Source organism: Piliocolobus tephrosceles, chromosome 1 (assembly GCF_002776525.5).
Source record: "Piliocolobus tephrosceles isolate RC106 chromosome 1, ASM277652v3, whole genome shotgun sequence".
Taxonomy (NCBI): domain Eukaryota; kingdom Metazoa; phylum Chordata; class Mammalia; order Primates; family Cercopithecidae; genus Piliocolobus; species Piliocolobus tephrosceles.
In genome coordinates this window covers 178,691,721-178,701,141 of record NC_045434.1, presented here as the reverse complement: position 1 = coordinate 178,701,141, position 9,421 = coordinate 178,691,721, and positions in this window count along the sequence as shown.

Below are 9,421 nucleotides of genomic sequence, written 5' to 3'. Positions count from 1 at the left end.
GGTGGTGGGCGCCTGTAGTCCCAGCTACTCGGGAGGCTGAGGCAGGAGAATGGTGTAAACCCGGGAGGTGGAGCTTGTAGTGAGCTGAGATCCGGCCACTGCACTCCAGCCCGGGCGACAGAGCGAGACTCCGTCTCAAAAAAAAAAAAAAAAAAAAAAAAAAATACTTGGGGCCAGGCACAGTGGCTGACGCCTGTAATCCCAGCACTTTGGGAGGCAGAGGCAGGCAGATCACGAGGTCAAGAGATTGAGACCATCCTGGGCAATGTGGTGAAACCCCATCCCTACTAAAAATACAAAAATTAGCTGGGCGTAGTGGCACACACCTGTAGTCTCAGCTACTCGGGAGGCTGAGGCAGGAGAATTGCTTAAACCCAGGAGGCGGAGGTTGTAGTGAGCTGAGATGACAACACGGCACTCCAGCCTGGGTGACAGAGCAAGACTCTGTCTCCAAAAAAAAAAAAAAAAGAAAAGAAAAATATATTTGGAAGGAAATATACCAGAGGGTTGTGAGGATAGGTGACTTTTGTTCTTTGTAATTCTCCAAATTTTCTATGAGGACTTAATTTTTTTTTTTTTGAGATGGAGTCTCCTTCTGTCACCTAGGCTGGAGTGCAGTGGCAAAATCTCGGCTCACTGCAACCTCTGCCTCCCGGTTTCAAGCGATTCTCAGGCCTCATGTAGCTGGGATTACAGGTGCCTGCCACCATGCCTGGCTAAGTTTTGTATTTTTAGTAGAAATGAGCTTTTGCCATGTTGGTCAGGCTGGTCTCGAACTCCTGACCTCAGGTGATCTGCCCGCCTCAACATCTCACAGTGCTAAGAATACAGGCGTGAGCCACTACGCCCAACCTGAAGACTTAATTTTTTTTATTATTTTATTTATTTATTTGTTTAGAGACAGAGTCTCTGTTGGCCAGGCTGGAGTGTAGTGACATGATCTTAGCTCACTGCAACCTCCATCTCCTGGGCTCAAGCAGTTCTCCTGCCTCAGCCTCCCAAGAAGCTGAGATTACAGGTGCGTGCCACTACGCCTGGCTAATTTTTTGTGTTTTTAGTAGAGACAGAGTTTCACCATGTTGGCCAGGCTGGTCTCGAACTCCTGACCTCAGGTAATCCACCCGCCTTGGCCTCCCAAAGTGCTGGGATTACAGGGATGACCCATTGTGCCCGGCCAATATTTTAATTTTCAAAAGCAAAAAAAAAAAAAAAAAATGTTTATTAAAGCAACAACAGAAACCTTTTGACTAGGATCCAGGTGTGCAAAGTTGAAGTCCCCATTCTCTTCCTTCCCCCCAACTCGCTGGAGTAGAGTCACTGTTAACAGTTTAGTCTACATCATCCTGGGCATTTTCTATGAATATACAAACATGTATAAGAAATTTTCTATTTTATGTAACTAGAATGATATATTCATATCTTGCTGCACGTTGCCCATTTCATTTAAATACATTCATTTAAGGCCTGGTATGGTGGCTCATGTCTGTAATCCCAGCACTTTGGGAGGCAGAGGCAGGTGGATCACGAGGTCAGGAGATCGAGACCATCCTGGCTAACATGGTGAAACCCCGTCTCTACTAAAAATATAAAAAATTAGCCGGGGCATGGTGGTGGGTGCCTGTAGTCCCAGCTACTCAGGAGGCTGAGGCAGGAGAATGGCGGGAACCTGGGAGACAGAGTTTACAGTGAGCCGAGATCACGCCACTGCACTCCAGCCTGGGCGACAGAGCGAGACTCCGTCTCAAAAAAAAAAAAACGAAAACAAAAAAGCATTCATTTAAACATACTTTCCGTGTCAGGAGCTCATTTTTTTAACTACTATATACTATTCTGTTATGGATGTCCCATAATTTTTAAAATGGTTATTTATATAGTTTTTTTATTAAGTGGATGCATATGATAAAACAAATAAAAATTATTCAGAGGCTGGGCACGGTGGCTCATGCCTGCAATCCCAGCACTTTGGGAGGCTGAAGCGGGCAGATAACCTGAGGTCGGGAGTTGGAGACCAGCCTGACCAACATGGAGAAACTTTGTCTCTATTAAAAATACAAAATTAGCCGGGCGTGGTGGCACGAGCCCTGTAATCCCAGCTACTTGGGAGGCTGAGGCAGGAGAATTGCTTGAACCCAGAAGGCGGAGGTTGCAGTGAGCCAAGATCACGCCATTGCACTCCAGCCTGGGCAGTAAGAGTGAAACTCCGTCTCAAAAAAAAAAAAAAAAAGATGCGGTCTTGAAGGGTCCAAAATAAAAGGTCAGGACTGGGCACGGTGACTCATGCCTATAATCCCAGCACTTTGGGAGGCCGAGGTGGGTGGATCATGAGGTCAGGAGTTCGAGACCAGCCTGGCCAAGATGGTGAAACCCCGTCTCTACTAAAAAATACGAAAATTAGCCAGGCACAATGGTGGGCACCTGTAATCCCAGCTACTCGGGAGGCTGAGGCAGGAGAATCGCTTGAACCTGGGCAGGTGGAGTCTGCAGTGAGCTGAGATCACACCACTGTACTCTAGCCTGGGCAACAGAGCAAGCCTCCATCTCAAATAAATAAATAAATAAATAAAATAAAATAAAAGATCAGCTTTTCTTCCTTCTCTCCCCAACTCTAGTTTCATTCCCTGCAATTCCTGATTTTAATTCTTCCAGTGGCAGCCATCACATGTCTTTAGTAGCTGGTGCCTATTGTCTCCTTGGCTATAAAATGTATGGAATTTAGTCAACTCACATGATCTCTACCTCTACCTCCTGATTTTGTTAGATATGTTATTACTTTTAATTCTTCTAGAGTTCGTTTCATGACTTTAAACACTATATTTATTTATTTATTTTATTTATTTTTGAGACAGAGTTTTGCTCTTGTCGCCCAGGCGGGAGTGCAATGTCACGATCTTGGCTCACTGCAACCTCCGCCTCCTGGGTTCAAGCGATTCTCCTGCCCCAGTCTCCCTAAGTAGCTGGGATTACAGGCATGCACCATTATGGCCAGCTAATTTTGTATTTTTATTTTTTATTTATTTTTATTTATTTTTATTTTTATTTATTTATTTTTTTTGAGACGGAGTCTTGCTCTGTCACCCAGGCTGGAGTGCAGTGGCCGGATCTCAGCTCACTGCAAGCTCCGCCTCCCGGGTTTATGCCATTCTCCTGCCTCAGCCTCCCGAGTAGCTGGGACTACAGGCGCCCGCCACTTCGCCCGGCTAGTTTTTTGTAGTTTTAGTAGAGACGGGGTTTCACTGTGTTAGCCAGGATGGTCTCGATCTCCTGACCTCGTGATCCGCCCGTCTCGGCCTCCCAAAGTGCTGGGATTACAGGCTTGAGCCACCGCGCCCGGCCTGTATTTTTAATAGAGAGGGTTTCTCCATGTAGGTCAGGCTGGTCTCCAACTCCCAACCTCAGGTGATCCGCCCACCTCAGCCTCCCAAATGCTGGTATTATAGGCGTGAGCCAGCATGCCTGGCTAAACACTGTATTTAAACACCTGTTTCTTGATTTATCACCTGTTGGCAGTATCTATTGATTACCCTCTGTGAAGAATGAGAAAATTACCTCACTTTCCTTGATTCTCCCTTCTCCCTCCTCCAACTACCATTTTTTGTTATTTCACATTGTCAAGGTTTCTAATACTTTCTGTTTTGTTAATATAATTAGGTCTTTCATTCTAAAAATTGAAAACCAATAAATAGCATTTTAATTGTATATTTATGAAAAATCGTTCAAACATCAATTTCAAACAAACTTTAAACAATTTCAAACTTTTACTTTTCTCTCTGTGTTCTTCACTTCTGGATCATATTCAGCTGCCACCGCCGCTTGTACCACATGAGTCTTTCATGGATTCTTTTTCACGCTGGTAGAGTACTCCCCCTCACATAATTTTTTCACAGAGCATTATAAACTTTCTGTTTCTTGCATGTCTGAAAATATCTTTTACATTCACACTCCATTTTAACTTTGGTCTGGGCTTCCTTATACAAGATAATTTTCCTCAGAAACTCGTGAAGACATTGTTCTTAGTTTTGTATTAAGCAGTTGTTGGAGGAGGAAGGCTATCCAGCAACAAATTACCCTGTTTGTTTTTCCCATGACCCACGTTGATTTTTTTTTTCCTTTTTTTTGACGGAGTCTCACTCTGTTGCCCAGGCTGGAGTGCAGTGGCGCAATCTTGGCTCACCGCAATCTCCGCCTCCCGGGATCAAGCAATTCTTCTGCCACAGCCTCCTTAGTAGCTGGGACTACAGGACGTGCCACCATGCCCGCCTCTTTTTTGTATTTTTAGCAGAGACAGAATTTCACTATATTGGCCAAGCTGGTCTTGAACTCCTGACCTCATGATCCACCGACCTCAGCCTCTCAAAGTGCTGGGATTACAGGCATGAGCCACCACACCCAGCCTGTTGTTTTTTTTTTTTTTTTTTTTTTGAGATGGAGTCTCACTCTGTCGCCCAGGCTGGAGTGCAGTGATGCAATGTCAGCTCACTGCAACCTCCACCTCCCAGGTTCAAGTGATTCTCCCACCTCAGCCTCCAGAGTAGCTGGGATTACAGACACCCACCACCACACCCGGCTACTTTTTGTATTATAAATTATATGTGGGCCGGGTGCGGTGGCTCAAGCCTGTAATCCCAGCACTTTGGGAGGCTGAGGCGGGTGGATCACAAGGTCAGGAGATCGAGACCATCCTGGCTAACACGGTGAAACCCTGTTTCTACTAAAAAATACAAAAAACTAGCCGGGCGAGGTGGCGGGCGCCTATAGTCCCAGCTACTCGGGAGGCTAAGGCAGGAGAATGGCGTGAACCCGGGAGGCGGAGCTTGCAGCGAGCTGAGATCTTGCCACGGCACTCCAGCTTGGGCGACAGAGCGAGACTCCGTCTCAAAAGAAAAAAAAATTATTATATGTACAGAGTCTACTTCTGGGCCATGAGTCTGTTTCATTCATCTGTCTGTTCAGTCTAAGATGAACTACTTATTTAACTTTGGTGGCTTTATTACCTGACACAAGTAATTTTTATTTTTTCAAAACTAGTAAGTGCCATTCCCCTATTTTTCTTCCAAATGGACATTAGATTACTTTTTAAAAATTCCCCTCCCTCAATTTTTATTGCGGATTTTTATTTTACTCAAGAAAGTTGACAGTAACATTTCTGAAGCATGTATGTGTTAACAGAAAACAGAAAAGCAGGTTGGAGTCTAAATGAAGCTTCAAATTTCTGATGAAAAGAAAGCTGTATTCCTCCAGCCCTGCTCAAAGAGAGAAAGTGCTCTCTGACTTATGCAACCATCCCAGGTTCTAGAGTGAGAGCTGTGATGTAATTCAAGGATACTTGGGACCTGTCCATGGTCCCCCAGTAATGGCAGGCTGTCACTTTTGACACTTGATGCCCTTGTCCCTGCTGGTCTGTCTAACCTTCCACACGTGGTCCATCTCTCTTTTTCACTCCAGCCTTATGTAAATACTTGTGGTTTCCTAAGCACACGGTGTTAAACATTTATAACAATCGAAGGGTTAAATTACCCTAATAGATAAGCTTTCCTTCAAATCAGTAAGAGCAAAAGTAAACACCCTAATAGAAAATGGACACAAAGGCCATTTCAAAAGGAGATAGGCAAATTCCAGTAAAAATACAAAAGCTATTATCCTCACTACTAATAAAAGAAGTACACACCAAAACAAGAATGAGGTACCGTCGACCCTCTGTATACATGGGTTCTGCATCCATGGATTCAACCAACCTCAGATCAAAATTATTCAGAAGAGGCTGGGCGCCATGGCTCACACCTGTAATCCCAGCACATTCAGAGGCCAAGGTGGGTGGATCACTTGAGGTCAGGAGTTCAAGACCACCCTGGCTAACAACATAAAAATTCATTGGTTGTGGTGGCACACACCTGTAATCCCAGCTACCCGGGGGCTGAGGCATGAGAATCGCTTGAACCCCGGAGGTGGAGGTTGCAGTGAGCCAGGATCGCACCACTGCACTCCAGCATGGGCGACAGAGCAAGACTCCATCTCAAAAAAATACATATGTGTGTGTGTGTGTGTATAGGTATGTGTGTATATATGTGTATGTGTATATGTGTGTATTAGGGAAAAACTTTCATCTGCACTGAACATGCACAGACCTTTTTTCTTGTTAGTATTCCCTAAACAATATAGTGTAATAACTATTTTACATAGCACTTACAATGTATTAGATATTATGAGTCATATAGAGATGATTTAAAGGATAAGGATAAGCAGAGGTTATATGCAGGTACTACACCATTTTATGTTGGGGACTTGAACATGGGCAAATGTTGGTATCTGTGGGAGGTCCTGGAAGCAATCCCCCATGGATACTGAGGAACAACTGTTCAACTGTTTGACTGTCAAATTGGCAAGAGTTATGTGTCAATATTGATGCAGGGAATTAGGCACTTAAAAAATTACTAGTGGGAATATAAACTGGTTCTACGTTTTTGGAGGAGAATTTGCAATATCTATCAAAACCCTTAAATTATGCTTTAATTTGACCCAGCAATACATGTTTACGAATTTATATAAAGAAAACAATTGGACACATAATTTAAAAATCTGTGGGGAAGGCCGGGCGCGGTGGCTCAAGCCTGTAATCCCAGCACTTTGGGAGGCCGAGACGGGCGGATCACGAGGTCAGGAGATCGAGACCATCCTGGCTAACACGGCGAAACCCCGTCTCTACTAAAAATACAAAAAATTAGCCGGGCGAGGTGGCGGGCGCCTGTGGTCCCAGCTACTTCAGGAGGCCGAGGCGGGAGAATGGCGTGAACCCGCGAGGCGGAGGTTGCAGTGAGCTGAGATCCGGCCACTGCACTCCAGCCTGGCAGACAGAGCAAGACTCCGTCTCAAAAAAAAAAAAAATCTGTGGGGAAAAATTCACTACATCATCATAATACTGAAAAATTGAACATATACACACACACATACAGGCTACCACCTTGCTGAAGCGAATCCAAAGACCATTAGTGTCGGCATCACCTGGGAGCTTTCGAGAAATGTAGAATCTAGGCCAGGCACAGTGGCTCACGCCTAATCCCAGCTCTTTGGAAGGCTGAGGCGGGTGGATCACTTGAGGTCAGGAGTTCGAGACCAGTCTGGCCAATATGGTGAAACCCCGTCTACTAAAAATACAAAAAATTAGCCAGTCGTGCTGGCGGGCACCTGTAATCCCAGCTATTCGGGAGGCTGAGGCAGGAGAATCGCTTGAACCAAGGAGGCGGAGGTTGCAGTGAGCCGGGATTGTGCCACTACACTCCAGCCTAGGTGACAGAGCAAGACTCCATCTCAAAAAAAAAAAAAAAAAAGTAGAATCTAACTCAGGCACGGTGGCCAAGTGGTGATGTGCCGGTCTTGTAGAAATGTAGAATCTTAGGCCCCACCCCAGACCTGCTGCATCAGAATTTGTATTTTGACAGTTCCGTATGGCATTTGCATGAGCATTAAAATTTGAGAAACACTGGCAGGCATACACGCCAAAATGTTAGCACATTTCTGGGTGGTTATGTTACCTATTTTAAATGCATTTTCTAATTTTCCTACCTCTGATACGCACTTTTTTCATAAGCGTGTGTCACATAGAAAAACACAGCATGCTGTGGTTGCACGTTATCCCCTCTTCTTGGAGCCCTTCCTAGCACATCTCATCCGAGATCTGTCTTCCAGGAGTCCCCCCTTAGCCCCTCGTCCTCCTTGCTCAACTAGTCTCACATCCAGCTGTGAGCACATCCAGTGCTGCTCCAGGAACCATAGCACTGTGCTGAAATTATTATCTGTGCTTCCTCAGCTGTTCAAATAGTAAAATAGGGGGAAAATACCAAGAAAATTATCCAGGCTGTCGTGCAGAAAGGAAATGAAAATTGGCATTATAATTATGGTTTGATTCATCTGTCTCCTCCACTGGACTGTGAACTTCTTGAGGACAATAGCTGTGTCTCACTTGCCTCCCAGCTTAGAGCCTGCCCAGAGTCGGGACTCCATCAGTGTTTGCTGAGTGGATGCTGGCCCTGTGGTGGGAAGTCACTCTGATTGTCAGAAGGAATGCCTGGCAGCTGCCAGCATCCACTCCGCAAGAATCTTCGCTCCCAACACCTCAGACCCTTTTGCTCCCTCCCTGAGACACACCCTAGTCCACTCCAAGAAGGAATTCACATCTCACAAGGGATCTCTGCATCCACCACACCAAAGTTCACCCTTACCAGGATGAGCTGCTTTTCTCCCAGTTCCCCACACCAACAGTAGAAATACTTTACGTGGAGATTCACCAAGGAACATTACGTTCAAAATCAGTAAGGAGGTGGCTGGGTGCCTTGTCTCATGCCTGTAGTCCCAGCACTTTGGGAGGCCGATGCGGGTGGATCACCTGAGGTCAGGAGTTTGAGACCAGCCTGACCAACCTGGAGAAATCCTGTCTCTACTAAGAAGATAAAAAACTAACCAGGCATGGTGGTGTGTGTCTAATCCCAGCTACGCAGGAGGCTGAGGCACTGAGGCAGGAGAATTGTTTGAACCTGGGAGGGGGAGGTTGCAGTGAGCTGAGAATGCGCCACTGCATTCCAGCCTAGACGACAGAGGGAGACTCCATCTCAAATTTTAAAAAGTAGTAATAAGGAGAGCTGGATGTGATGACACACACCTGTAATCCCAACTACTCAAGAAGCTGAGGCAGGGCCAGGAGCAGTGGCACACACCTGTAATCCTAGCACTTTGGGAAGCCACGTTTGAGGCCAGCCTGGCCAACATGGTGAAATTAAAATTACAAAAATTAGCCAGGCATAGTGGCAGGGGCCTGTAATCTCCGCTACTTGGGAGGCTGAAGCAGGATAATTGCTTGAACGCAGGAGGTAGAGGTTGCAGCGAGCTGAGATCGCGCCATTGCACTCAGCCTGGGCAACAGCAAAAACTCTGTCTCAAAAAAAAAAAAAAAAAAAAAAAAAAAAAATGCTGAGGCAGAAGGATTCCTTGAGGCCTTGAGTTTGAGCATTTAGTGTCCCATGATCTTGCCTGTGAATAGCCATCCCACTCTATCCTGGGCAACATATCAAGACCTCATCCCTAAAATAAATAAATTAAGGGTTACCCAGTCTTGAGCTGGAGGGAGGTTTTTAGCCCCAGAACTGGGATACTCCTCAGTCTCCCCGAAAGACCTTGTGTCCCAGGTGCTTTTTCAGGGTTTGCCCTTTCCAGCCTCCCCCCTCTGTCAGATTTTCAGAGCATTCTCTGTAATTACCCCCACAAGATTTAAATCCAATAACCATGGTGTATACCTACTATGTTCTGTAATAATACCTGCTAGAATTATTAAGCACTTAAATATGACAAGCATTTTGCCTGCATTGTTAAAATTCAGTTCCTCGGCCGGGCGCGGTGGCTCAAGCCTGTAATCCCAGCACTTTGGGAGGCCGAG